This window comes from Neofelis nebulosa, chromosome 6 (assembly GCF_028018385.1).
Source record: "Neofelis nebulosa isolate mNeoNeb1 chromosome 6, mNeoNeb1.pri, whole genome shotgun sequence".
In the NCBI taxonomy this organism is placed as follows: domain Eukaryota; kingdom Metazoa; phylum Chordata; class Mammalia; order Carnivora; family Felidae; genus Neofelis; species Neofelis nebulosa.
Window position 1 is genome coordinate 104,842,236 of NC_080787.1, and position 27,689 is coordinate 104,869,924.

Below are 27,689 nucleotides of genomic sequence, written 5' to 3' on the forward strand. Positions count from 1 at the left end.
TGCAAAGTTTGACTTAAATCAGTGCCTTGATCTTAATTTTAAAAATTAAAAAAAAATTTGGGGGGCTCCTGGATGCTCAGTCGATTGAGCGTCCCAGGGCTGAAAGGTCGTGGTCTCACGGCTCATGAGTTTGAGCCCCATGTCAGGTTGGGTTCTGTGCTGACAGGTCAAAGCCTGCTTGGGATTCTCCATCTCCCTCTCTCTCCGTCCCTCCCCTGCTCATGTAATCTCTCTAAAAAGGAAATAAACATTAATAAAAATTTAAAAAATTCTTTTTATTTTACTTGTAAATAATTGTATCTTTGCTCACATCAAAAGAAATTCCAGGCCATATTACAAAAGGAAGCAGTTAACTTCTGTGACTCACACTATCATTACTTTTCAAAAAGAGCCATTCAATAAATAAACCGTTCCTATTTCAGTTCAGTGTTATGTTTTCAATACATTCTTCTAGAAAATCTAGCATAAATATATGTTGAACTTGTTTGTTTAGAGGAGCCCCAAACATTTACTTTTACATGAAGAATGAAATGGAGAATTTTCTTTTGAAGCTTAGATGTTTCTCACAGTATTATGTAGTTAACTGGAGTTTCATGCACACTCAAGGTCACTAGATATCTGAAACTCTCAGGAAACACATTGTATTATTGTTCTTGAACCACTTGAGCATTATAGATTGACTGAGTTAAAAAACCATACACTGGATAAAAAGCACAAAGTTGTGTTATAATGGTCTACTTCATGTAATGCCAGAATTTTTAACTTTGCTTTCAATGTTTAAACAGCTCTCTCAAACATCATTTCAGATAATGATTATTTAAATGATCTGTGTGTAACACGTGAAGGCTCACAATATTCTCTGCCCTCACCTAACCCATACTAAGAATTTCCACTCTTCATATTTTGCAATAATTCCTCACTAAGCCTCTGGGCTAGAAAGGTAACTGAAATGGCAGGAGACCCAACTTGCCCAGTCAGACGTCTGACACCTCTCACCTCCAACCCCTGGGCCTGTCAGTCTCTCCAATTCTAAATAAGGAGAGAAAGAGAGGAAACAATGCCTCTCACAGACTCTAACTTCTCCTTAAGAGACTACACTGTTTCTGGTTTTTTTCACTTTCACCTTCTTGGAAAGAGAGTTGACATGTGTTACCTCAATGTCCTCACCTCTTTCAGTCCTTGGAAGCCTCCTCATCTCTGTGACGGGAGCACTGATGTGCTTGGTCATTTTCTGAACTTTCTCCACTTTTTACTTTTTAGACACTACATACTTTTGCTTCTCTTCTTAGCTCTTGGCCCATTTCCCCCTTCTTTATCCCCTTTTACTGATTGTTCCTCCCCTGCCCGAATCTTAAGTGGTATCTAAATTTCCAATTGTATTTTTTGCGCCTTTCTTTAGCTTTACAGATCTCCTGGAGTGATTTTACCCAATCTCTCGGCAGGGAGTTTATCAACTTTTTCTACAAGTTCTAGCTCTTGGTCGATCCTTTTATCTGACAACCAGACACAAACATGCAATTGACCTTGAACTGCTCCAGCTGAAAGAACAAAGCACCTTAAACTCAACATGTACAAAAATCAGACAATCATCTTCTCTGTAAAACCCAACCTTTGCTTTGTGTTCTATATGGATGTGGGTTAATGTCATCACTGTTGTTGGATCCACTTGTCTTAAAATGTCAGAGTTCTTCACCTTCTCCTCTAGCTCACTCCAGTAGCCAAGCATCCACCAAAATCTTGTCAATTCTATCTTGAAATGCCTCTCAAATTCATTTACCCTCATCTATTTCACTTGTTATTCTTTTAAATATGTCACATAATAATAATATTAATCTCTCAGTCTAGGTAATTCTTTTTGTAAATTTTTAAATGTTTATTCATTTTTGAGTGAGAGAAAGAGAGAGAGAGAGCACACAAGCAAGGGAGAGGCAGAGAGAGAGAGAGGGAGACACAGAATGTGAAGCAGGCTCCAGGCTCTGAGTTTTCAGCACAGAGCCTGGTGTGGGGCTTGAACTTACAAACAGTGAGATCATGAAGTCAGTCCCTTAACCGACTGAGCTACCCAGGCACCCCTGTCAGTCTAGATAATTCTATCTGCCCAGGAGTATTTCTGATTTCGGTATCTCCCTCCTTCCCTTCACCTCCATTGCATTCTCTTTAGGGCTCCAGGATGGTCTTTCCAAATATGCATCTCATCAGGAGATGCCTCTGTTTACAAACCTATAGTTCCTTAAGGATCCATAGCATTAGGTGAAAAAAAAAATCATACAGCAGAACATGAGGAATAATCCCAATATTAGTAAAAATAACACAAAGGCACACAAATGCACACACACTATATGAAAATGTCAGTAGTGCTTCTCTGTTATTGCTGAGTCATGGTACCGGGATGAGTTGTATTTTCTTCTTTTTTTGCTTGCTCTTATTTTCTGTACTGACCATATGTGACTGAAGTCACGAGGCAAGAATATTATTGAAAAATAAACTGATGGGGTGAAAAAGGAGCTGACTTAAGTAACTTTGGAAAATAACGTTTTTACTAGATATTATAAGGCTAAAAACAAAAGGACTATACATAAACACTGTACTCTGGCCAGTAAATTCATTTCTCACAGGACTATGGGTTAGCGATTCTGCAACTCCACAAACACACAAGGGCTGAGTGGACATGCAAATAAATTGTAGACAATGGGATCCAGGTTTCCCACTGTCAGGGATAGAAGTGACACATAAGCAAGTGGGGAAGGCAGGAATAAGCCCTGTGGTGCAGGATTGGAATTGGAAACATCAGTTCAAACTCACATTTAATTTACTATTTAGACAGATCGATAGATAAAGAAATAATTACAGGCATGTGTGTATACATGTATATATCTCCCTGCTCTGTCCTTAGGACCTGAAGCAGTAAAACTGTCATAAAACAGCAAGCATACCCAGCACCTAGAGTTTGGATTCCAGATGTCATTTTCCAACAAAAAGAGCGAAGTCTCCTTGGAGAAATGTCTGATTTCAGTCCTGGGTCAGGGAAAATCCAAGGTGAGCCTGGGGCTCTTGTGGTGCCACAATGAAAGGAAATGCATTTGTTAAAAAAAGATGAAGCATGTCCAAAGGACAAAGGAGCCAACTTGAAAGAGCTTGAAATGGCCAGAGGTGAAACAATTTGAGAAATAAAAAACATTAGAATTGCATATGACCTGAAAAACAAAACAAAACAAAACAAAACTTGGCTCCATCCTAATATAAATAACTGATTGAGTAAATAAATAAGGGAGAAGAGGCAGATCTTTCTTAAAGAAGGATTCCAGATAATATATGTAGATGCTGCTTCCGTCTCGGGGGCTGGAGCGTAATCCACCTCTCCTTCCGTGCAGGCTAGACTTAGCAACTCTCTTCTAATGAATTGTCATGACTTGCCAGCTTCTTGTGAAACGGGAACACTCTAAAGTTATTTCAGGAACACGACAGTTTATTAGAAAAGGGGAAAAATTGTCCCTGCTTCATGGAGAACCCTGACAGACAGCCCCTTAACCATGTGAGTAGGCTTGACACATCACTAGTGATAAGCAATTTTGACATCATGTCCCCTGATATGATGTGATGAATGGGGAATGTCACCTCTGAAGAATTCTTCCCCAAATCGTGAGAAAATATCAGGCAAGCCGAAATTGAGGGAGGGTACGTTCTGCAAAATACCTGACCAGTGCTCCTTGAAAGTGTCAAAGTCATAAAAAACAAGAAAGACTAAGAAACTTTCACAGATTAGAGGAGACTAGGGGACACAATAATTAAACATGGTGTGGCACCCTGGATTGGGCCTTGGGACAGAAAAAGGACATGAGTGGAAAAAAGCGCGTGAAATTGGAACGAAGTCTGTAGTTTAATGAATGGTAATGTATCAATGTTAATTTCCTAGTTTGGACAAATGTTCCATGGATATGGAAACTGTTAAGATTAGGGGAATTTGGGTGAGAGGTATATGGGAACTCTATACTAACTTAATAACTTTTGTATAAATCAAATATTAATCCAAAATAAAACCTAAAAAAAAAAAAAGGAAAAGAAAAAACATGGCTTCCCACTGCTTATGCAGGGCTTGTCTTAAAAAAATCTCCTTGGAAGTTTTTGAAACTTACATGCCTGGGCTCCACCTGGGGGATTCTGATTCAGTAGGACTGTCCTTGAACCAGGAAAGCTCCATAACTGTAAAGTGGCACAGGAGATTCTCATACACTCCAGGGGTTGCAAAACCACTTGTCTGCAGGACAGAGCGGCCAATGACATGGCCCCTACAAAGACTTTAAAATTTTTTGTAGTAAACAATTGCTCAGAGGCTATAGCCAGAATTGCTTTTTACAATTAAAATTAAGAATATACTGGGACACCTGGGTGCTTCACTTGGTTGAGCACCCGACTCTGGATTTTCGGCTCAGGTCAGGATCTCATAGTTTGTGAGATCAAGCCCCGTGTTGGGCTCTGTGATGACAGAATGGATCCTGCTTGGGATTCTCTCTCTCCCTTTCTCTCTGCCCTCCCCTGCTTGCACACACACGCTTCCCCCATCTCTCTCAAAAACGAATAACATTAAAAAGCCAAAAAAAGAATATACTAATTAATAAGATATACACGATTGTGAGTATAAGGAATACAATTAGTAAATTGAATAACTTTTCACTCAGAGAAGTCCATGAAATCTGTGTATTTTATCTTTAATTACCGTGTATTATAAATTTGCCACTTGACAACCATAAGCCCAAAAGCCTATTACATATTTACAGACCCAGGGGGTGCCTGGGTGGCTCAGTTGGTTAAACATCTGACTTCAGCTTAGGTCATGATCTCATGGTTCATAGGTTCAAGCCCCACATCAGGCCTCCTGCTGGTAGTGTGGGGTCTGCTTGGGATTCTCTCTCTTTGCCCCTTCCCCATGCTCTCTTTCTCTCAAAATAAATAAATAAGCTTAAAAAATATTTATGGGGGGCGCCTGGGTGGCGCAGTCGGTTAAGCGTCTGACTTCAGCCAGGTCACGATCTCGCGGTCTGTGAGTTCGAGCCCCGCATCAGGCCCTGGGCTGATGGCTTGGAGCCTGGAGCCTGTTTAAAAAAAAAAAAAAAAAAAATTTATGGACCCAGGAATTATTTTCACATCTTCATTTTGCATTCCATTTACTTTGAAGTGAAAATTTACACACGATAGATTTCCAGCAGGGTTTTCATATGGCTGTCTTATACTTACAAGCTTTTTGTGAAATTGAAACACTTTGAAGTTATTTCAGTAGGGGCGCCTGGGTGGCTCAGTCGATTAAGCCTCTGACTTCGGCTCAGGTCATGATCTTGCAGTTTGTGAGTTCGAGCCCCGCGTTGGGCTCTGTGCTGACAGCTCGGAGCCTGGAGCCTGCTTCTGCTTCTGTGTCTCCCACTCTCTCCGTCTCTCCCCACTTGCACTCTGTCGGTCTCTCTCTCTCTCAAGAATAAATAAACATGAAAAAATTTTAAAAAATAAAGTTATTTCAATAAGCAGAAACAATCGTAACCAAACAACAACAAGAATGACAAAACCAAACTGACTTGGTAAGATGTAGGGGAAAGTTAAAAACAAAATACTCGTTAAAAAAAAAAAGGTTTGAAACAAGATTAAATCCAGAAAGGCCATGTAAGTTCAATTTCAAGTGTATGTACATGCCTTTGTGAGAGTATGTGTGCATGAAGCCTCTCACTGAAGTCCATGAATACCCAGAGATTCATGAAGAAGTGTTGGGGGTTCCTTGGACTCTTTGAAATTGAAGGAAAATATATGTACATATATTTTCCTGGGGATTCTCAATGAGGAAATGAGGACAGCGAGCCAAAAATAATGAAGAGACACTGACCATGGGGGTATTCTTTTGAGAAATAATAGCATACTTTTATATTAACTAAATTACCCTTGTAAATCAAATAGTGAAAAAATAGATGCGCTGTGATCTTATCTCATAACAAGAGCTATTGTTAATGTAGATATTTCTTTTTCCCAACAGAGAGTTGAGAAAAGTCTTAGAATGCAATGAACATTCCCCGAAAGGATGATCAAAATGGAAGCTTTAGTCTAAGGATAGGTCGTTCATTCATCAAATGTTGGCAAAGCTTTACTATGTGCCAGGCACGGTTGTAGGAATACGCCCGATGCAGGGCTTAATCTCATGAACTGTGAGATCATGACCTGGGCCAAAATTAAGAGTCAGACGCTTAAATGACTGAGCCACCCAGGTGTCCCAGGGTTTATTTTCAAATAGGGAAGATAGACATCAAAGAATAAACAAAATAAGAAATCACATAGTATGTTAGAGAGTGATATAAATGTGATGGGAAAAAAATTGAGCAGGGTGAGGGGAGTTGAAATTGGTAACTGGGGGTGGGGCACAATTGTCCATTAAATAGGGTGATGGTGGTGGAGGGGGGCGGTGCCTGGGTGGCTCAGTAGGTAAGGTTCAGACTTCGGCTCAGGTCCTGACCATTCCCATGGTTTGTGAGTTCGAGCCCACATAGGGCTGGCTACCATCAGCACGGAGCCGGCTTCAGATACTCTGTCCCTCTCTCTCTCTCTCTCTCTCTCTCTGCCCCTCCCTTGCTTGGACTTTCTCTCTCTCAAAAATAAAAAAAAAAGAAAAAAATAGAAAAAATAGGGTGACAGGGAAGCTCTCATCAAAGAGGTGAGATCTGAGCAAAGATTCGAAGGAAGTGAGGGAATTAGCCAAGTGGGTCCTGAAAAAGAACTTTCAAAGTAGAGAAAATAGAGCAAAGGCCATGTTTGGGGAGCCACAAGGAGGCTTCTGGCACAAATAACATGAACAGCCAGACACAAGGGGAAGGACAGGGAAAAGGGCAGTGGGGGCTTTGCAGCCACGTAAGGACATAGTTTCTCTCTGTGGGAGATGGAAGCCACTACAGGGTTTTCTCTCCCTTTTGCTTTGTTTTGTTTTTACAGGTTTATAAGTATAAACCTTGACATGTATACCTTCATCAGAAGTTGATAGATCAAGTCAACACAGAATATGGAAGGCTAGAGGGTATTTGCGAAGCCGAATTAATGTATTACCAGTTCTAAAAGCATTTGCTTTTTTTTTTTTTTTTAATTTTTTTTTTCAACGTTTTTAATTTATTTTTGGGACAGAGAGAGACAGAGCATGAACGGGGGAGGGGCAGAGAAAGAGGGAGACACAGAATCGGAAACAGGCTCCAGGCTCCGAGCCATCAGCCCAGAGCCTGACGCGGGGCTCGAACTCACGGACCGCGAGATCGTGACCTGGCTGAAGTCGGACGCTTAACCGACTGCGCCACCCAGGCGCCCCAGCATTTGCTTTTTAAACACACAGGAAACAGTTATAAACAATGTTCGTGCATTAGATCACAAATTAAATCTTAATACATTCAAGAAAGAAGAAACCCATACATAACGTATTATCTCACAACAGTGCAAAAAAAAAAAAAAGCAGGCATTAACAAGAAGACTGTTTTTCAAAATGTATATATGCATTTAGAAATTTAAAAGCACCCTTTCAAAAAACTCTAACAAGTATATCAACCCCAGTTACAAACTAGGGAAGAATTAATGACAAGAAAAACACTGTATATTGAAACATGTGTGACATAGTCCATATGCTATCTAGAAATAGTAAACAGAACTCAAATCCTCTTGCAACCTCTTATATTGAGGTTCTGGCATTGACTGGGAAGTTAGAGGAAAATCCCTGACAAATCAGGGATGGGAGCACGCAGGTGGATCTAATCTAACCAAAGAAATTGGGGCTCTAAATTTTTTTTTAATGTTTTTATTTATTTTTGAGACACAGAGCATGAGCAGGGGAGCAGCAGAGAGAGAGGGAGACACAGAATCTGAAGCAGGCTCCAGACTCTGAGCTGTCAGCACAGAGCCCGATGAGGGGCTTGAACTCATGGAGTGTGAGATCATGACCTGAGCTGAAGTTGGACACTTAACCGACTGAGCCACCCAGGCGCCCCAAGAAATTGGGGCTCTAAATTCTGCTTACTTTGCCAGTAAAAGGAGCTTTTCCTCTCTAATTGAGAAAGCTAGTCTCCCTTAGGCTGAAGAACCAGCCCTGTGGCCTCCCCTGAAGCAACTGTCTTGCAGGAAAATGCTAAGAACCACACGGCTATAAGCAGAGGAATAGCAGAGCTTATGTTTCAGACTAATTACTCTGGCCGTTGTGTGGCAAAGGACTCTAATTGGCAATAACGGATGCCAGGAGACTGTTTAGGAAGCCATTATTGTGATTCAGATGAGCGAGAACAGGGACTGGGCTATTCTGGAAGCTGTGCAGGTAGAGAGAAGTGATCAGAGTCTTGACATATTCTGAGGGTAAAGCCAGCATGATCTTCTGACTGGTTGTATGGGGGATGTCAGGGCAAATAGAGTCAAGGATGAGTCCAGGGTTTTTGGCCTGAACGAATAGAAGCATGGAGTTTCTACCTCCAAATAGGGAGGAGGCTGTAGGTGGAGAAGGTTTGGGGAGAAGGTCAGGACTTCAGTTTGGGATCTGTTACATTTGAGAGGTCAGACATCCTAGTGAAGATACGCAGGAGGCAGTTGACTGTGGGAGTCTAGAATTTGGAAGAGTGGTCTGCTTTGGGGATCTACATTTGGGAACCATCAGCGTACAAGTGGTAAGGTAGTCACAGGACATGGGGAGGTACTAAGGGAGTAGGGACAGATGAAGAAGGAAAGAGGCCAAGGACTGAGCTTGGGACTCTCCAACACTAAGTCTTCAGGGAGAAGTGGCAGAAGTAACCAAGGAGACTAGGAAGGAGTGACCAGTGGTGCACTGGGAGTGTACCATCTTGGAAACCAGGATAAAGAAACTGTGTTAAGGAGTGAGTGACCTACCTTGTCACATGCTGAGCTGACAGGCAAGTGGGGTGATCAGTGAGAACTGGCCATTGGGTCTAATAACATGGAAATGGCTGATACCTTTGTCAAGAACCGTCTCAGTGGCAGAGTGAGGGCAAAAACCCAATTGAGTGGATTCAAGACAGAATGGAGAAAAGAAACGAGAGAGCCAACCAAGCACTTTGCTGCTGGGGGAGTGAAGAGAAGAGCGTTGATAGGGAAAGTGGGGTCAAAACAGGTGCTTTTTTTTTCCTTCTTAAGATGGGACAAATCATGGCAGAGTTTGAATCCTGAAAGACATGATCCAACAGGCAGCGAAAAATTCATGGTGTAGGAAATTGCAGAATTGGTGGGTTGACACTTTGGTTAGGCAAGAGGGATGGGATCTAGTAGACAGGGGCTGACACTTAGAATGGAAATGTCATCCACGGAAGAGTTGGGAGTGCAGAGAAAGTGGGTAGATATTTTGGTAGAAGCCCATGGAAATTTTCTTCTAATTGCTTCTTTTTTTTTTTTTCTCGGTCAAGTGAGAATTAAGGTCAGGAGATGAGAGCAAGGATAGTCCAAAAGTTCTATGAAGATATAAACATGTCAAAGACACTCATTACTTTTGAGCTCCTTCTACTAGGCCGTGTTGATTTGTCAGAGTCTCACTTGAATGGAATGAACAGAGGCAAGAATTCAGTTTGGTACGTGCTCTAATAATGTGTACAAAGAACAGTTGCCACGGATAGCCCACGTCTCGATGTGTGATGTAGAACTCAAAGTGATATCCTTCCAGAACTTGATATACATGGATGAAAATTCCAAGGCTTCGCTCCCTTAGAACATGTTCTAAAAGGGAGGTAATCCATGGCAACTCCTCAACCTGCTCTCAGATGACTCACCAGAGAACTTACGAGTGGAAATCCCATGGAAACAGTGCAGACAGATTCACCTTGACCCCGGAGGTCTGGTTCCACCCAAGGTTAAAGTGTCTTTCCTCTTTCTACCCTGAAGCAAGCATTCATGTTTAGCCCCATTGTCTCTTCCCATTTGGCTGTCAGTTCCATTTAGGTAGGCAAAGCCGCTTAATTCTCACTGCCTTTAAAATCTGAGGGTTCTTTCCCCTGGCTTCTGTCTCCTGAGATGCCTCACAGCGGTACACCCGTGTGCACACCTTAGCCGGACAAGCTGCCTTTTAGCAGGGGGCTTCCTGAGATGGCCTAGCACTTCTAAACAGAGAAACACATTAGGAGATTGACCTCAGTCATTTAGTCATTCATGTGTCTAATGTTGGGATTTAAGAGTCCCCTCACTTATAAAGACATTTTGAGAAAAGAGGGGAATGTTAAGAAATTGTTTTAAAAAGAAGAAGAAGAAATAAAATGGTAACTCTGCAACTTTTATTTCTGTCTTGGATAGTTAAACCTACAGAGAAGATTAATTTATCTTGTTAGTAATATGTGTGTATGTGTGTGTGCATGTGTGTGCATGCACCTGTGTGAGTGTGTGTTTGAAAATCTGGGCAGACCATGACCTTTACTCATCCTCATATAATGCGCAATTCAACATTACCTTAGGTTGGGTCTCAACTTCTGGAGCCAGTCTAACTGGTATGAATCAACGCTTCCTTCGCCATTCAGGGTTAAGTCTCTTCACCCCCTCCCGACTGACTGGGAACCTATTGTTGAAGGTCAGGCTTCCGCTCTCCCCACTTCCCCCCAGGCTGGCTGATTCTCCCTCCAGGGTGGAGGAAATACAGGAGACCTGCTGTGTTAAACACTGGCTCCCAACAGCTGATTATTAGAGATCAGGAAAATTGTGAGTAAGCTGTTAAACTGTTGGTAGCTTGAATTCGGTCATGGTGAGAGTCTCTACACCACAGAAATGGGCAAATGCTATAAGTCAGGCCTTTCCCTCTCTGGGTAGCTGTTTTGCTAACACCCTACTGGGTTAGGGAATGGGGAGTTCTCCCTGGCTCTCAGGGACTTTGAGCTCTCTAGACCTGTCAGATTGTTCACCTCTCCTCTCACGATCTGCGAGTTCCTCAGAGACTCCCATCATCATCGGATACCTCTACGGTGACCTTGTACTTTGGCAGACCACTGCCGACCATCAATCAGCTTCTGGTTTTAGATGCTCACCCCACAGACTCCAGTTGTTGGGGGTCCCTTTGCACCCTGGGCGGGATCCTTGCTGATATTATATTAGTTTTCTATTGCTGCATTAAAAACCACCAGAAACTTGGTGGCTTAAAACAACACACCTTCATTATCTCAGACTCCTGGGTCAGGGATCTGGGTCCTCTGCTCAGGGTCGCATAAGTTTCCAGATAAGGTGTCAGGTGGGCTGACCTGAAGCTTGGGGTCCTCTTCCAAGCTCATGCGATTGTTGGCAGAATTCAGGATTCAGAATTCGGTGGTTGTTAAGACTGAGGTCCCTGTTTCCTGGCTGGCTGTCAGCCAGGGGCTTCTTTTAGCTCCCAGAGACTACTTGAGTTTTTTGTTTTATGTCCCTCTCAAAGGACCTTTGACAGCATGGCAGTTTACTCTTTTTTTTTTTTTTTTAGCAGTTTAATGGGTACATTTTAGAGTCTTCCATTTTGTGTGGAATTAGATCCTCCCCTTCAAATGCTGTAGTTGGGGGTTCCTGGGTGGTTCACTTGGTTAAGCATCCGACTTTGGCTCAGGCCATGATCTCGCAGCTCATGGGTTCAAGCCCCGTGTCGGGCTCTGTGCTGACAGTTCAGAGCCTGCAGCCTGCTTCAGATTCTGTGTCTCCCTCTCTCTCTCTGTCCCTCCCCCACTTGTGTTCTATCTCTCCTTCAAAAATACATAAACATTAAAAAACTAAAAAAAAAAAAACCCAAGTGCCGTAATTATCATCGCTTCAAGTAAAACTTGAATAAAATATTGAAACCTCAAAAAAAAAAAACCCAACAAAAACATAAGTTAACTCTCTCTATCCCGTTTGCAAAGAGAGTCTTACATGATGTAATGAATGTAATGATGGGGGCGGGACTCTCCCATCATCTTTGCTTAATCCAGGGAGTGACGTTCCAACACTTTGCCACACAAAGTCGCATCATCAGGAGAATTGCCATCTAATCCCCTTTGCCATATTCTGTCAGCGAGAAGCAAATCACAGGTTCTGCCCACATTCAATGGGAGGTGGGTGTATAGATTGTGACTCACTGGAGGTCACTTCAGGTAGTGTCTGCCTTACCGCTATATGTTCTACATCTGAGCTGAGTTCTACAGACTTTTGACCCACTGTCAGAAGGGAGCACAATTTCCTCTCAACCCAGACTCAGCTTTCTCTTTATCTTGCCACCAAAGCAGGCTGCTGGCCTCTCCTTGCCATTTCTCCTGTGTTCCACTGGAGGGAAGACGGGTGTACCCCTCTGATGGCCACTTTGAAGCCCATTGTCTTTGGACTTGAAATATTTTAAAGCCAGACACAGATATCAGAACAATGTCCATTGCTTGGATTATGTACGATTCCATTTTCTCCTAAGTATCAGTTTTCCTGAAGCCGGCAAGCACATATTTGAAAACAAAATGCTTGAGGGAATGATACTACATTAATCTCACCCTGGAGTTTGATGTTTCAGTGGACCAAGGGGGAACATACATTTTGCTGTGTTGCTTCATTCTTTTTTTTATTTCTGAAATAAACTGGGCAGACTGCATGCTGCTTCCAAACTATTGGAAGCTCTTCATCCTGTCTCAGTGGCATTAGCTGAAAACTGATGTCTTATATGGGGCATTAGTGCGAACACAATGCTATCTTTCAAGTAGAGGCAGGTGCTTTATTTCATGGCTCTATACTCCCAGGTTAGCTCTAAAGGAAGAAATTAGTCTCTCTCTCTCTCTCTCTCTCTCTCTCTCTCTTCCCCACATTTCCTCCCTCCCCTCCCTTCCTCTCACCTCTATTTCTCCTTTCTTGCTGTCTTCTCACTTCTATTTCCTGCATTGTTATTTTGATCTTTTCTAATAAGATAATGGATTGCTTGGTTCTTTGTATTAAATAAGACCGAGAGACTTGTAAAAGAAACTTGGTTAAATTTCTATTATTCCAGGTCATAAGAAAGCTCTTCTAGGAGCAGTAACTTCTACAGTTTCTGCTTCATGTTTTAAATGTTATAAATCTGCAGGTTATCCCTGCCCATAACGTTGTGTCTGGATGGCTCCACCCCTCTGTGGAGTCTTTTCTTGGTGGCCTTGTGTCCTTTCACCAGGTGTCATGGATTATTTAAGTCCTGTGGGCAGGCACTTAAACACTCAGGTTGCCTTCAGACATTTATTTTTTTCTTTAATTCGACCATGTGCTGATCACCTCTTATCAAGGGGAAGAAGATACACATATAAATGGGGGATGCATCATCGAACGATGGTGACATAATTAATAATGACACTTGAACAGTAATTCTTGAACACTTCCCTAGAACTCCTTCCCCACAAAATTGAATATCGGGAGAATGGCATGTTAATTCCCCTTGAAAAAGCCACGAATGAAGACTACAATCTTAGGGGCTAGAATTAACTGTATCTTGTCTGCCTCCCTTCCTCTCTTGCTCCCTTCTCTTCTTTCCTTCTCCCTCTCTTCCTTCTTTTTTTTAAATTTTTTTTAACGTTTATTTATTTTTGAGACAGAGAGACAGAGCATGAACGGGGGAGGGGCAGAGAGAGAGGGAGACACAGAATCGGAAGCAGGCTCCAGGCTCTGAGCCATCAGCCCAGAGCCTGACATGGGGCTCAAACTCACGGACCGCGAGATCGTGACCTGAGCTGAAGTCAGACGCTTAACCGACTGAGCCACCCAGGCGCCCCCTCTCTTCCTTCTTTAAAAAAAATCTGGACTGGGATCTCAGCTGACAGCTCAATTAAGTGAAGCGAGCAAAGATTTCCCAGCTGTTGCCAACTCAAAGGGAGTTACGTCCATAAAGAAAAAGCAGTCTTTCTAACCAGAAAGCACCAAAGATCTTGATCGTAGGCAGCACGGATCAGTGCAATCACAAGCATGGACAAGGAGTCAAGAATTTCTCTACATTGAATCTCTCTGTACAGAATATCTCTACATTGTGCCTTTAGAAAAAAACGGAAAGAAAATATCTGGCTCGCAGAGAACTTGTACTGAGTAAAGAACTATAACAGTGCTCAGCACAGAGCAGGTGCTCAGTAAATACTTGTTTGCTGAAGTAACGTTTGATTTGAATGGATTCTAAAATGCCTTCATCTGACTAAGTGCCGTCTTACATCAGCTTTCTCAGAGTAGTGTTTCCATACAGGCAAACCTTCTAATCCCCAGTAAAAGAAAAGATTACATAAATATTCAGTAACTTGAAGTTTTAAGTAAATGCCCAGTGTCCTACCTCTAAACATGTCTGCAGATGATCTTGGTTTGCTCCCTGGAGAAGAACCAAATACTTTAGATAAGGGGGGAATATTCTCTCTCTCTGCTTGTATAGACCTGGCCTAACTTAAAAATAAATGTTTAGTTAAGATGATCTCCAGCTTGACCTTTCTGAAGGCACGGGAAGCTGGCTTGAGCATAGCTGTCCATGGCTATAGATTGGAATGTCTCAGTGTAGGTGGAACAGAGTTCTCAAGGGAAGCCCTTCCTCATTTACTAGCTGGGTATGTTAATACCCTTTGGTATTTACCTCAGTCTTCAACAAGTCAAAATCTGTGGGGTAATATATACAGTCGATGATTCTTAAACCAACATAATACACTGAGATGCTTGTAACTGATGAGTGAGTTAGGCTCAGCCTTCAGCACTATGATTAATCATATAAATTTGTAAAAGGTGCATAATCATAGCTATTGGGAGAGACTGCTTACTGTGCTTACAGAATGTGCCTATTCCCTCCTATTTTCCTGGAGTCTTCTAGCTCAAAAGCTTTTGGGTTATGGATAGGTAAGTTGCATTTATCAAGAACCAGTGGAAGAAGTATGATGTTGGTATTTAAATCTCACCTTTTATTTAATATTGGGAAAACATCTGCCCTTCTCTGAGAATTAATTTCTTTATCTTATAACAGTGCAACATCAGGGGCTGAGTGAGATTTTTCGTGTTGTCCCAGAACCATCAAAGACTCAAAACTGGGAATATGTACCCCAAATTCTAAGCCCCAGGAACCACAGCTACTGAGACCTGCTATCTCTTTGCAGGGCTTGATAAGGATTATCCAGCAGACCTGGGGTTACTACTCCATTGTCTTTCACCTCCTCCTGATATTTAAAAACAACAACAACAACAACTGAGAAGAGGAGTCTTTTGAAGGAACAAAGTGTTCACGTTCTCTCTTCATCTCCTCCATTGAAGGAAAGAGAGGGAGGTCCAAGAGAATCGTTCATAAACTTGGGAGTGGCTCAGGAAAGGCAGACTGACACTTTATTCCCTGGTTGAATATCTGCTTATATAGCAGAGCTGATGAACTACCTCTGAGCTGTCAGGTGTGTAGGTAGGGCGTTTATAGAGGTGATGTACGTGCACTTGCATGTTGGGGAGGGGAATGTCAGGTGGAGATGTCATAAGATTTCTCATCACTCCCCCAGTTGACACGCGCCCCTTTCCAAGATAAACTGAGATGGTTCCACATGTACTTGTTACAAGCCTGGGAACTGACCAAGAAAGTTAGACTGAGTTTGGGGATAACTATCTCTAGAGGAATCCCACAGTGAAGGACAAAAGCATGTGACATGACAATGTGAGCTGGGGTCAGCCAAAGATGTGGACAAAATTAATTAGGAACTTCCAGTGCCCAGAGTTGTGGGTTGGAGGGGGCATACTGGAGAGCATGAAGCACGTTGGAACCACAGGTAAGCAGGGAGGTATGCAGCCTTACTCTGCCCTGCTCCACCTCTAGAGGAGATAGTTCTGGAAAGAGGAGAAAGAGGGAAACTGATAAAGACCGTGCCCCTGGCTGGGGGAAGAGAGAAGAACATGATGAATTAGATGTAACATTAAGACTTAACCAAATAAACCCATGGACTAGGGCTAAGATGTGTGTGTGTGTGTGTGTGTGTGTGTGTGTGTGTGTGTGTGTGGCGGGGGTGGAGGGGTCGGTCTAGCATAGATAGGGACAGTTATTGGAAGAAAATAAAATGGTTTCATATTTATAGTCTAATGAGTTTAGACTTTTCAATACCCCCATTTGCCTTCTTGTCCACGGTTCATCCTGCCAGTCTCAAAATATAGTCTCTCTCACAGTCCAGTACTGTTTGTAACATATTTAATATGTGATTCCACCTCCCCCTCACATCTCAGTTACATAGATCCTTGAGATTTGTGTCAAATCCTACCTCTTTCCAGAAGTCTTCCTTAATAACCCCAGGTCCATTTTCTACCCTACCTCTTCTCCATTGCCCTCTGTCATTTTGGCATTTTCTTTTGGATCCACCCTTGCGTTTTTCATTCTTTTCATTCCAGTGGACCACACACTACTTCGGGACCTCATGTAAACTCACCTTCAAAGTATTGCCACATGTTGCCAAGGACAACTGGTTGGGCCATTGCCGCATTTGGCGAGCCATGCGGTCTAAAACTTGACAACAGCAGCCCATGGGAGTATGTGTTTCTAAATTGCACAAGGACTCTGTCAGCTCACCAGGTGTGTGCCTGTGAGGTGATGAATGCTCAATGCTCAGCAGGAGCATCTTTTCCTAAGTTGTATAAAGGTGACCCTGCACTTTTTAGCCGTCCCTTGCCCCCACCCTAGTCTCTCTTAATTTCAAATTCTTTTGCACATGGCTGAAAAATCAATTTTTTTTTTTTTTACCTGAAGGAAATTTCTTCTTGTACATAAAAAAAGACACCCTTAAGGGCACCAGCAACATCACATATATTGGGTATTGCCGTAGAGGGGCTGAGCAGAGACTCTGCCTGGACACACAGTGAAATTAGATCTTCCTAGCACCGTGATTCTCGAACTTTAATGTGTACACAAATCACTATCGGATCTCATTAAAAGGCAGATTCTGTTTTGGAAGATCTGGGTGGAGTGTGAAATTCGGCATTTCTAACAAGTGCTTACGTGGTGCTAATGATGCTAGTCTGAGGACCACACTTTAGCAAGCAAATTTCATTGAATTCTCACAAAGATCCCTATGAGGTAGGTTTTATTCTTTTTTTAAAAAAAATTTTCAAGTTTGTTTATGTATTTATTTATGTGTGTATTTATTTCTTTAGAGAACAAGCAGGGGAGGGGCAGAGAGAGAGAGAGAGAGAGAGAGAGAGAGACAGAATCTGAAGCAGGCTCCAGGCTCTGAGCTGTCAGCACAGAGCCCAACAACGTAGGGCTGGAGCTCACAGACTGCAAGATCATGACCTACGAGATCATGAAGGTGGACACTCAACCGACTGAGCCACACAGGTGTACTGAGGTAGGTTTTATTCTTAATCCTACTTTATGAATGACAAAACTGATAGTTGAACTGATTAAACAATTTGTTCAAGCTTGCATAGCTTATAAATAAAGGAATAGGGACTCAAATTCAGTTCTGATTCAAGCAATAGCTCTCTCTCTTTTTTTGTTTATTTATTTCTGAGAGACAGAGAGAGAGAGGGAATGAGAGGGACAGAGAGAGAATCCCAGGGAGGCTCTGCTGTCAGCACGGAGCCTGACATGGGGCTCAAACCCACAAACCGTGAGATCATGACCCCAGCCGAAGTCGGATGCTCAGCTGGCCGAGCCACCCAGGCACCCCAAGCAACCTCTTTTAAATCACCATGGTGTATTCCCTCTAGAAGGGTCAGGACAGAAGAGAATTAACTTCAGGAAGGAATTCTGTTCAGAAGGTAAGACAGGCAAACTTGGTAGTGGATTGGCCTTGAACTTCTCAGTTGAGTTGGTCAGGGACTCCTGCGCTACAAGAAATGGAGTATGGGGCAGCAGGAACAAGAGGTTTGGGAGTTTGAAGGGTTGAGGGCAGCTGCAATGGGCCATGTGCTGGGGAATCAGCAGGCGGGAAGGCCCAGGTGAAGTGGAGTGGATTGAATTTGCCAAAGTACCAAATCAGTTGTTGCTAAACTCCATATTAGAATCACCTACGCATGTTTTTTTTTTTTTAAAGCTTTCAAAGCTGAGGGCATACCCCAGACCAGTTAAGTCACAGTCTCTGGGGCTGGGACACAAACATCAATATTTTCTGAAGCTACCCAGGTAATTGCAAAGTACGGAATTTTGGAGAACCACTGCTATTGACTATTTGCTTCTAATATGAAAGGGGCACAGTCTTTAATTATTCATAAAGAGCCCAAGGAACACTGAAGAATGGTTTTGGGTTTTGGCATGGTTCGGGGTTTGGCAAACTTTTTCTGTATGGAGCCAGATAGTAAACAAAATGTTTTAGGCTTTGTAGGCCAAGAGGCAAATTTGAGGATATTATGTAAGTGCTTATGTAACAAGAGAGAAAACAGATTTCCACAAATTTTCTGATGAAATTCAAAATTTTACGGATGCTAAACTTGGAATTTCATATAATTTCTATGTGTGATGAACCATTATAGTTCTTTTGATTTTTCTAACCATCAAAAATTTAAAAATCATTCTTAGCTTGAGGGCTGTACAGAAACAGGCAGCAGGCTGGATTTGGCCCCTGAGTCGAAGGGTTGAAATTTGCTGACTCATGGTATAGTTAACGATGTACCTTGATGAATCCAAGGAAGTCCTCAGACATGTGTATTTAAACAAAAACATCAGTATTTAAATGAGTGCTGTACCTGGCTAGCAGTAAAACTAGCCTTTGGAAAATCATTATCCTTTCTAAGGACAGTGTGCAAATCAAATGACAACATTTTGAGAAAAAGTCTACTTTATCCGTATTTTTCATCATCATAAATTAAAAATCACTGGTTGAAAATATGGCTACACTATAGTCTACTGCATACAATAATATGCTTTGTAAATGATTCCAATACTTAATTTCTAAAATATCTTATGAAAAATGTAAATAGGATTTCAATTTGATTTAAAATCAGCTTGTGTTTAATCTAATGTCCACTCTTTCCAGGCCCTGATTTGCTAAAGAGCCCTGGTTGCAGAGTATAGCCCTCCTGGGTTTTTATTCTGTGTGTTTGGATGTAGGGATTATAGGTCAAAATTGCCATTTTATGGAAATGCTGTCTGTGTCATTAGGTAGGTAGTCTGAAATGCATTAGAGGGTTATAAAAATCACTTTTTTTTTTTTTTTACCCCTAAGTGAATTTCAAGGATTACTTAACTCCTCCAAAGTCACACATCTGGTAATGATCAGGGAGAAACTTGAACCCACATCATCTGACTCAGACTGCAGATTTTTATGCTTAGTCCATTGCACCACTCACACTTCACAATATTCTGCAAAAGGAAAAGCTGAGCCCTGCAGACACCATGTGTTAGAAGGTGTTGTGCATCTGGTCTGTTCGCTCCAGGCACCAGAATTTTCACTGGTGTCAGGGGTGCTAACTGGCTTAAATAGAGCACACGCGCTCCCTCTCTCTCTTTGATGGCCCGATGCATCCATTTCTTTATTTTTATTATTTATTTATTTTTTACAATCTGATATCTCTTTTTCATAATGGCTACTGTTTCTATTAATTCTGAATAGTAAAACAAAAATATGATGAAGTAAAAGAATAATTATATTTATACTTCAGAATGTACTATGTCCATTTTCCCAGTTAAATGTAAATATGTATAAACAAATTTAAAAGCAATATAAAAACACACAGATATAGATATGACTATAGTGTGCTTATGATGTTCATTAATCAAACCCTACTTGTGTCTCCTTACATGTTTTCTGTGCTATTCATGGGCTATTTCCCATGAGTCACTATCAGTTGTCCTTCAAGGGCAGCAATGTGGTTAAAAATGGTCCTTTTGTTGCCACACCAAGGTTTTGTAGTTTAACAGTGTCATTTCCACTTAAATAGAAGTTATTGTGTAAATTGGCTAGGCTACTTATTTCATACTCCCTTGTTTTCCTTAAAGTTTTTTTATCTTGAAAACTACTAGCCTGAGGAGTTAAGTCATGATACGAAAAAAATGATTTTAAGTGAAAAGATATTATACTTACATAAAAAGAACACTTGGAATGTGCTTAAATTTGGTTAAGTACCTATATTCGTTAAGCACCTCTTAGGATATATACTCATATTACTGAGTATTATGTAATTATTAAGAGTTATGTATACAAATGAATTTATAATGGACTATGAAATGTTTTGTTAAAATGTGGATTATTTAAGCAAGATGAAAATGATAAATTCTACACATAATACAGTAATCAATCTGACTGTATATATTAACATGGAAACAAAGTTATACACAAAAGAGACTGAAAAAAAATAAACTAAAATGTTAACTAAGGATATATCTGAGGGCTAAGCTTACTGTTTTTTATCTTCTATTTTTACTTATTTCCCATGTGGAGCATGTATCACTATTCTAGAAATCTTTACATTCATTTTAAAAGAAATCCTATTGACTGATTCATTATCATAATTACCAAATATTTTATTATTCTGGCTTGTAACTGCTGTTACTCTATTATCTCGAGGCATTTTATAACTAGACCGCCCTGAATTATTGCATTAATGACTTCAGATAGTTTCTCATTAGCAAAAAAAATACAGTTAAAAAATTTAAAGAAAGGAATCTTAGGACCTGAAGTTCTAAAAATTATGCTTGTAATACATTTAGCTTAGTTTAGTTTAGTTCATTTATTTAGTTGGGTTTTTTCCCCCATATGTATGAAAATGTTCAATGCTGGTAGAAGTTACCAGAAAATAAAAAAAAAACTCCTTCCCTTGAGTTTGTCTGCCTTGAGAATTTGCCAGGCGTTGAAGGGAGCCCTCTGCTGTTAGCTATATTTATTACAGTAAACTTTGATTTATATTGTTTTATGTCCTTCCTTGAACCTACTCAGGTTTTTAATGTTTCTGTTATGATTGTACATTTCACATAACAAAGAAAACATAAATTCCACGATGCCAGCTGGCACAGTTAATAATCCGTCAATTCTGCCCTTTTTGAACTATACCACGGCATTGGAACATCTGGCAGTTTCCAATTTCCATGTTAGAGTGGGGTTTTGACCTCTATTTCACTTTCAAATGGGTCTCTTCGGCAGAATAACTCTGCTTTCTCCATTAACTGCACCGCTCACACCCTTGACAGTGCATGTGAGGCTTTACACCTAGTGCTTTAGAAGGTGCTGTGCACTTGTCAGAGGAAGCTACCGTTCTGCTCTGCTCCCTTAATCGCCTTTGTTCATTGCTCCTATCCATTAACTACCAGCGCTCCTCGAATCTCCCTCTTTGGGCCTTTGGTTTTTAAAAATATCTTCCTCTGTTGCATCTGAAGGCTCATCCACTTCCACAAGCCTAGTTATCAGTCTGAACTAATTGCTTCAGCTCTGTCCTCTCCAGGGCCCTGGAAGAGAAGCAGGCAACAAGGGGCCTTTGGGTGCCTGGTGCATGAGCACAGTGGTGTGTGTGTGTGTGTGTGTGTGTGTGTGTACACATAAAATACGGATAAAAAAATATAGAAAAATATATCTCCTTGCCTGTGTCCCTTCACTGGCATCAGGTAATCTCCACTCTCTGGGACTGAACTCTTGGGAAGACGTTTCTTCAGCACCTGTGATTCTGAGTTTGCCCCTCTGCATTTCGTTTTTTCTAGCCTCTCGCACTGTTTCCTTCTATCTGCTTTGCATGTTCTTATCACACGAGTCTTCCTAAGAAACGCATCGTTAACCATTTCCCTCTCCTTTGAACATATCTTCCGTGCTTCTCTGTTGCTGAAAGGTTCAGTTTCAAATGTTTCACCCTGATATTCTAGGCCCTTTAAATTTTGACTTTACCTCTCCAGCCGAATATCTTGCTCCTAACAAGGCTATTCCGGCAGGCCGGCTTCCTGCCTCCCGCATTCTCCGTCCAGGTCATCCGTTCTTACGCTAGTGTGGTCTCTTTTCAGTCCTGTCGAAAATGCTTTCTTTCAATGTACTTGTCCAAATCCAACTCCCATTTGAAACACTCATATTTCCATCAACTTTTTCTCGAACAATCAGGCAACATGGATATAATCTTTTCTCAGCTACCTGTTCAGCATTTATTATGAGTTCCACGCATTAGAGTATTTTGTGGCATTTAATCTGATGCTAGTGTGTTTTCTCTTGGGTGCTCTTAATTGTTCCTTTTATATCTTGTCTTACTCACAAGACTATATCTGTGCATATGAGGATAAGAATATAGTCTGGTATTTCACAGAGCGGTACCATGCTGGGCTTTATCAATTGCTTAAACTCTGGGCAATTCATTTCCTTTTTCTGTAAAATGGAAATAATGATGCTTCTCTACCTATCCCTTTTTGACACTTGAAGCTAAAATGAAATAAAGTGGGCAAAGTCTTCAAAGCTTTCAAGCTCAAGTATTACCACAATTATCATGATGCATAACCTCTCTTTTTCCCCCTGAAATACCACCTATTATAGGGTCATGGAATTTCCTTCTGAGGATAGAGTTAACCACCCAAAAGGGTCACAGCCATCATGAGGAACAGACACCGTCTCTCTGAAGGCGCATCAGATCTGCCAGAGTAAAAGACAAAGGTCAGTATCTTCAACTCAGGTCTTCATTTTTCCCACCCATAGATGTTGATAGTGTCTATTCACATTCACATCAAGGCTCTTGTAATATTAGTCTGCACTTACTGTTTATACTCCAGCAATCTTGGGTCAAAACTCACAAGTATACAGAAATTTCTTTCTAAAAGTGACCAAAGACGTCCTAATTATTTAATGGAATAGCTGCTCTTCATCCTTACCTCCTAGGCCTTTCTGTCACATTAGATGCCATTAAGTGTAGTTGTAAAATAAGGTTCGAAGAAACGGAGATGTTCCAATACAAGAGATCATGAAGGAGAAGGCAGATTTGACTGCATTAGAGTGGAAGACATGTCTACATCAATAATTTAAAAAAAAAAATGAAAAGGCAAACAAAAAACTTGGAAAATATTTGCTTTGTCTTTGACAATCCTATTAATATCCTCAGATTAAAACCTTAAATAACATGGGAAAAGATAAACACTGTAATAGGAAAATGGGCAAATGTTACAAACATACAAATCACAGAAGAGAAAATATAAATGTCACATGCATAATGCTCAACTTCACTAATAAATTCAATGGCTAGTTTTAGGTCCCATTTTTTTTCCTCTTTGAAATAGTGCAAAGTATATTAAACTTCCTTTGAACAGGTTCTGTAAAAAATTCTGATTAACCTGCCCAGAGTCCTTCATGTTGGACCCAGAATGGTGGACCTCGTCTGCATTGTACTTGCCCGAGAGAATCAGCTGGGCACAAGTTTTCCTCTTTCCCAGAATGTAATGGGGCATGCGCATCCTAACACCAATCTTGAAAATAGCATTAGCTTCCAAAGGCATATTTATATCAACTTATGCCTTTAATAAAGTGTATCTGCCATCTCTCCTCCAATAAAGAATAAAATCTGAGGGGCGCCTGGGTGGCTCGGTCGGTTAAGCGGCCGACTTCGGCTCAGGTCACGATCTCGCGGTCCGTGAGTTGGAGCCCCGCGTCGGGCTCTGTGCTGACAGCTCAGAGCCTGGAACCTGTTTCAGATTCTGTGTCTCCCTCTCTCTCTGCTCCTCTGTTCATGCTCTGTCTCTCTCTGTCTCAAAGATAAATAAACGTTACAAAAAAAAAAAAAAAAAAAGAATAAAATCTGAGAATGACTGATAAAATCATGCCCGGTCTTGTTGAGAGAATGAGTGATGGGTTGTTTAAGAAGGCAAAAAACAAAAAAAGGAAATTTCATTTCCATCTAAACACTGCTTTGTATCTACACTGTAGGTTTGTATCCTTGGTTCAAGGTTACAGATCTTCCCAATGATACATTAGCTGTCAAATATAAAGTCTTAGGCCACGTTGCCAAGAGCATTCTTATTGCCTTGAGCATTCTTTTTTTTTTTTTCCCCCCTACTATATTAAAAAATGCCCTTTGGGACATGGGTCTGGAAAAGTATTCCTTTTTTTAGAGCTACTAATTTCAAATGGAACTGACATTGCAAAGATCCTACAAATATCCTCTTCTGTTCTCATAAATTAGGCACCATTATCTAGTGTAATGTGCCAGACATTTTACATACACAATTCATTTAATATTATGATAATGCTAGATAGAATAGGGTATTTTGGGGTTTTTTTTTTTGGTTTTGCCTTTTTAAAAATTATCTATCTATCTATCTATCTATTTATTTACATTTCACAGAAGAAATGTAAATTCAATGTAGAATCCCTGTCTCAGATAAAATAAATCACTTAAAGTTTAAGCTACTGAGACGCCTCCTCTCAGGTGAGCTCAAGTTTGTCTGGCTCCAGAGTCCACGTTTTTCTACCTAACCTCATTTTTTGCTGTTTCTTTTCAATTCTGTAACTTTCATACTATGTTTAGCTTAAAATTAACACAAAGCTTATCATGTATCCTCAGCGGTAATTGATTGGTGTTCTGTTTAAGGTGCTTTGGAATTCTGTAGATTGTGGGGGTCTTTTCTGATGGTTTCCACTGACCCTATAAAATGATTTACCTACTGCATTTGGAAACATCTAGAAGCTCTTATCAATCATGAAAAAGTTGAAGAACTCCCATTCTGAAAAGAAGAATAAAATTGAGCATCTGCAGGACCTCAGAACGCAGTGTGATTTTAGGCCGGTTATGGTCACAGCAAGATCACTGTTATGAAATTTATTTTTATCTTCTGAGTTCTCAGGGGTATTTATGGCAGTCTTGGACAGAAGTCTTATTAAGGAAGATTCCTGTCTGGCCATCCATGCAATTTATTTTGAATGCTCTGGCGTGACTCTCCCTTGGGAGTTATATTTAGTGTAGAGATTCTAGTATTATTTGATTTAATGATGTTTGGACATGGTGGGCTGCCTAATCAGTACCAGATAGAATACAAGGAAAATTTTCTTCCTTTTTCAGAGCTCACAGTTATGGCAGGGGATATGCCTCTGCTGGGTTCAAGTTTTGGCTTTGCTACTTGATAGCTACGTGACCTTGGCAAGTCAGTTGACATCTCTGAGCCTCAGTTCTCTTATCTTGTATAATAATAATAATAATAATACCCATAGCATTGTTGTACAAGATGTAAAATAATAAACATGAAAGCATTTTTGTAAACTTTAAAACTACTGTACACAGGGGTGCCTGGGTGGCTCAGTTGGTTAAGCATCTAACTCTTTCGGCTCAGGTCATGATCTCGCGGTTCGTGATTTCAAGACCCGCATTGGTCTCTGTCCTGGCACTGTGGAGCCTGCTTGGAATCCTCCTCTCCTTCCCTCTCTCTCTGCCCCTCCCCTACACTCTGTCTCTCAGTAAATAAATAAGCTTTAAAAAATAAAAGCATCGTACACAAAGATAAATAACTCACTTTAAAAATGGACAAGTGTTGGGGCGCCTGGGTGGCTTGGTCGGTTAAGCGTCCGACTTCGGCTCAGGTCATGATCTCACGGTCTGTGAGTTCGAGCCCCGCGTCGGGCTCTGTGCTGACAGTTCAGAGCCTGGAGCCTGTTTCAGATTCTGTGTCTCCCTCTCTCTCTGACCCTCCCCCGTTCATGCTCTGTCTCTCTCTGTCTCAAAAATAAATAAACATTAAAAAAAATAAATAAATAAAAATAAAAAAAATAAAAATGGACAAGTGATCTGAATAGACATTTCATTAAAGAATGCCTACAAATGGCCAATAACTACATGAAAAGATGCTCAACATCATTAGTCATCAAACCCACAAGGAGATACCACATTACACCTATGAATAAAATAGCTATAATAAAAAAGCCAGATGAGAATAAGTGTTGTTGAGGATGTGGAGAAATAGGGATCCTCACACATTGCTGGTGGGAATGTAAAATGGTACAGATTCTTGGTAGAACGGCCTGGAAGTTTCTTTTCGTTTAACATAGTTGCCACATGATTCAGCAATTTTATTTCTGGTTATATACCCCAAAGAAATAAAAGTACATGTCCACAAAAAAAAAAAAAAAACCTGTACATGAATGTTCATGGGCGTTATTCTTTTTTTTTTTTTAAAATTTTTTTTTTCCAACGTTTTTTATTTTATTTTTGGGACAGAGAGAGACAGAGCATGAACGGGGGAGGAGCAGAGAGAGAGGGAGACACAGAATCGGAAATAGGCTCCAGGCTCCGAGCCATCAGCCCAGAGCCCGACGCGGGGCTCGAACTCACGGACCGTGAGATCGTGACCTGGCTGAAGTCGGACGCTTAACCGACTGCGCCACCCAGGCGCCCCGTGGGCGTTATTCTTAATATCCAAAGGTGGAAACAGCTCAAATATCTATCAGCAGATGAATAGATAAATAAAATGTGGTATATTCATAGAATAGAATATTACTTGGCAATCAAAACAAATGAAGTATTGGCATGTGCTATTACTTGGACGGACTCTGAAAGCGTGCTAAGTGGAAGAAGCCAGTCACAGCGAATCACATATTGTATGATTCAACTTAGATAAAATGCCCAGAGTAGACAAATCCGTAGGTACAGGAAGTAGGTTGGTGTTTGCCTATGGTTGAGGGGTTGGGGGCAAATGAAAAGTGACAACTCATGGATATGGGTTTTCCTCGTTAGGGTGATGAAAATATTCTAAAACTGATTTGTGTAATAGTTGTACAACTTTGTGACTATACTAACAACTATTGTAAATTTCAAATGGGCGAAATGTGTCCTAGGTACGTGAGCTATAGCTGAATAAAGCTGTTATTATAAAAGTACCACACTGTATAAGTCTATATTACCATTTGTTCTATTTTTATATTTGTCCTTTATCACAGCCATAATAGACTGGCATTCTCAGCTTTTGGCTCTAAGCTAGAGACAAAGTAGACTCTCCATTTCTTGTGAACTCTCATATCAGAAGGTTTTCTCAGGTACGGTAGTTCACAAAGGAATGCCACCAGCTTAGCTTTACTACAAGAAGTCCCAGGAACACCTGTTCCAGGTCAGCTTCTCACCTGGTTAGTCCACATCGATTATCATTGCATGGAATTGGTTCAATCAGGAGAAAATGGCATCAAGGTGAGCCCTTCCCGATTTTCCATTTCTCGAAAATAATTGACCATGGGGAATCGATCTATTTTATGTTCAGCATTTTGCTCCTAGAAACTATATTGTTTGTAGGCTTCTAACTGAAACCAAGTCATCCTCCCAAAAATCACAAAAAACAACTCTGGCCCACAGCAATTTGTTCAGTAGATTCTAATACACTTTTATTTATCTTCTCTCAGTACATTGCATGGTCTGCAAGGATAAGAAGTTCCGTTTTATTTAATTTTGTATTCCGTGGGCTTGACACATAGTCAGGGCTCAGCAAGTGGTTTACTGAATGATGAATCAATAAATGAATGCAGAAAACAAGGTGAGCAGAAATAGTGACATTTACCTGACACATGGGCCACAAAGGCAGCCATGCCAATTTGGGTGAATATTGCTCAGGAAGTGATATTCTCAGGCTGAACATGGAGGGTTTTGTTATGCACGAGTTAGCTTTTCAGACCACGGAAAGTAGAAATTTGTAGTCAATTTGAACTTCACAGGCTTTGACAAAGGTGGGATTGTAGGAGCAATTTCTTAGTGAGTGAGCCTAACTGGCCCCCATCGAGGGCATTTAAAGTTAGTGTGCAAGCATCTACTTAGCTTCTCATCAGAGAAAGAGAGGGGAAATAATTACTTGTTGTATTCCAGAATCTTGGAGATTCTGGAAGGCCTTCAGGAGCATCCCCTGAGAAATGTCCATGACC

The 27,689-nt window shown here is 40.9% G+C and overlaps 1 protein-coding gene across 5 annotated transcripts in view; it reads left to right on the forward strand.

Moving 5' to 3' along the window:
* The first annotated feature begins 13,492 nt into the window (after positions 1-13,492).
* The window catches only part of RFPL4B (ret finger protein like 4B), a 40,302-nt gene continuing 26,105 nt past the window's right edge, over positions 13,493-27,689 (forward strand). For 3 of the 5 annotated variants that reach the window (XR_009263224.1, XR_009263225.1, XM_058735010.1), the window contains exons 1-4: positions 13,493-15,323; positions 16,300-17,252; positions 22,347-22,463; positions 26,724-26,967. The gene's annotated coding sequence lies outside the window, so the exon portion shown is untranslated. Of the gene's footprint in view, positions 15,324-16,299; positions 17,253-22,346; positions 22,468-26,723; positions 26,968-27,689 lie in introns of all 5 variants that reach the window. The other 2 variants (XR_009263226.1, XM_058735011.1) reach the window with 2 other exon arrangements.